We start from the raw sequence: 2,746 nt of genomic DNA on the forward strand, positions 1-2,746 counted from the left end.
GAGGTTACTCTTCCACATAACAGAAAGAGAGCCCGTGGCTATATATATTTTTTCCATCTTTCTTTTCTTTTTTTTTTATTTTACTTTACAATACTGTATTGGTTTTACCATACATCAGCATGAATCCACCACGGGTGTACACGTGTTCCCAATCCTGAACCCTGCTCCCACCTCCCTCCCCATACCATCTCTCGGGGTCATCCCAGTGCACCAGCCCCAAGCATCCTGTATCCTGCATCGAACCTAGACTGGCGATTCATTTCTTACATGATATTATACATGTTTCAATGCCATTCTCCCAAATCATCCCACCCTCTCCCTCTCCCACAGAGTCCAAAAGTCTGTTCTATACATCTGTGTCTCTTTTGCTGTCTCACATACAGGGTTATCGCATACAGGGAGAACAGTGTGGAGATTCCTTAAAAAACTGGAAATAGAACTGCCTTATGACCCAGCAATCCCACTGCTGGGCATACACACCAAGGAAACCAGAATTGAAAGAGACACGTGTACCCCAATGTTCATCACAGCACTGTTCATAATAGCCAGGACATGGAAGCAACCTAGATGTCCATCAGCAGATGAATGGATAAGAAAGCTGTGGTACATATACACAATGGAGTATTACTCAGCCATTAAAAAGAATACATTTGAATCAGTTCTAATGAGGTGGATGAAACTGGAGCTGATTATACAGAGCGAAGTAAGCCAGAAAGAAAAACACCAATACAGTATACTAACACATATATATGGAATTTAGAAAGATGGGAACGTGGCTGTATTTTTAAGGGCTCTTGGATTCTCTGAATGATGAACTAAGAGGGGCTTCACCTTCATTTCGCTGGAAGCATTGCCACCAAACAAGAGTTTGCCTATCCTTTGCCACTTTATAGCTTGGCATCAGCTTTTCCTCCTTACTGATGTAACCTCGGTCTGGCATCCTCTTCCAGTACAGTCCTGTCTCATCCACCTTAAAAACCTGCTCAGTTAAATACACACCTTCATCAATAATTTCTCAAAGCTTTTCAGGAAATTCCTAGGCAGCTACCGTATCTGCACTCACTGGCTCGCCGCTTACGTTTACATCATGAAGGTTGGCTCCTGCCTTGAACCATCTGAAACCAGCCATGGTTGGGCATTAGAAAATGAGCCCTCTGATTCTTCACTGTGTTTCTTCTTCAGGTCTTCATAAAGGCTTTTAGTTTTCTCTTGAATCAGCATTAAGCTGAGCAGGACTTGACATTGATGCTGATCCTGCCTCTGCACCCTGAGAAGTTTCTCCATCTCCTCCATCACGGTTCCTCACTTCTTCAATATACTTGTCGAGATCATCAGCATAGCAGACTTCATGTGTTCCATGATCTCGCCCTTATTCTTTAGAATCGTGCTGATGGTTGAATGATCCATGTTAAAAAAAATGCGTGACTCCTCCCATCTTTTCACCTTGCTCCGCTCTCTCATTTTCACTTTTGTTTCCATTGTTACTGCTTTGCTTTAGGATGTGCAGGGCTTGGAAAAAAAGATACTGTACTGCTGTACTCCATACAGTACTGTACAATAAAGTACACAAAAGTATAACCCCTTGTAGAGGATGTACTCAGACGACAGTGTATGTCAGACACGTGCACTGATTTATGTGATTGGACATGGTAACACATTCACATCTTTGAAAGTTTACAACTTGAAGGTTCAGATGTAAGGGACCCCTGTATTCCTTATTTACCCTTTCCTCCACCTTTCCCTTGGAAGACCATAAGTTTATTTTCTATGTCTGTGAGTCTATTTCTGTTTTGTAAATAAGTTCATTAATATCATTTTTTTAGATTCCACATATAAGTGATATTATGTGATGCTTGCTTTTCTTTGACTTTACTTAGTGCGATTATCTCTGGGTCCATGCATGTTGCTGTAAATGACAGGATTTCATTCTTTTTATGAAAGCAGAATTCCACTGTGCATGTATTATGTGTCTATATTTTATATGCCGTGCTTAGTCGCTCGGTCGTGTCTGACTCTTTGTGAGCCTGTGGACTGTAGCCTGCCATGCTCCTCTGTCCCTGGGGATTCTCCAGGCAAGAGCACTGGAGTGGGTAACCCAGGAATTGAACCAGGGTCTCCTGCATTACAGGTGGATTCTTTACCAGCTGAGCTACCAGAGAAGCCCCATATGTGTGTGTGTGTATAGCTATACATGCATAATCTTCTTTATCCATTCGTCTGTCACTGTGCACTTACCTTGTTTCCTTGTCTTGGCCATTGTGAATAGTGCCACTGTGAACTTTGGAGTGCATATCTATTTTTGAATCATAGTTTTTGTTTTTTCCAGATATATGCCCAGGAGTTGGATTGCTGGATCATCTAATAACACTTTTTAGTTTTTAAGGAAACTCCATACTGTTCTCCATAGTGACCTCAACAATTTATGTTCCCACCAACAGTGTAGGAGCATTCCCTTTTCTCCACACCCCTCTGGCATTTGTTATTTGTCGATTTTTTGATGATGACCATTCTGAATTGTGTGAGATGATGCTTGATTGTAGTTTTGGTTTGCATTTCTCTAATAATTAGCAGTGTTGAGCATCTTTTCATGTACCTGTTGGCTGCCTGTATGTCTTCTTTGGAGAAATGTCTGTTTGAGTGTTCTACCCGTTTTTTGATTGAATATTTTCTTTTTGTGACATTGAGTTATATGAGCTATTTGTATATTTTGGAAATTAAGCCCTTGTCAGTCTCATCATTTGTAAAT

This window comes from Oryx dammah, unplaced genomic scaffold (assembly GCF_014754425.2).
Source record: "Oryx dammah isolate SB20612 unplaced genomic scaffold, SCBI_Odam_1.1 HiC_scaffold_10, whole genome shotgun sequence".
Taxonomy (NCBI): Eukaryota; Metazoa; Chordata; class Mammalia; order Artiodactyla; family Bovidae; genus Oryx; species Oryx dammah.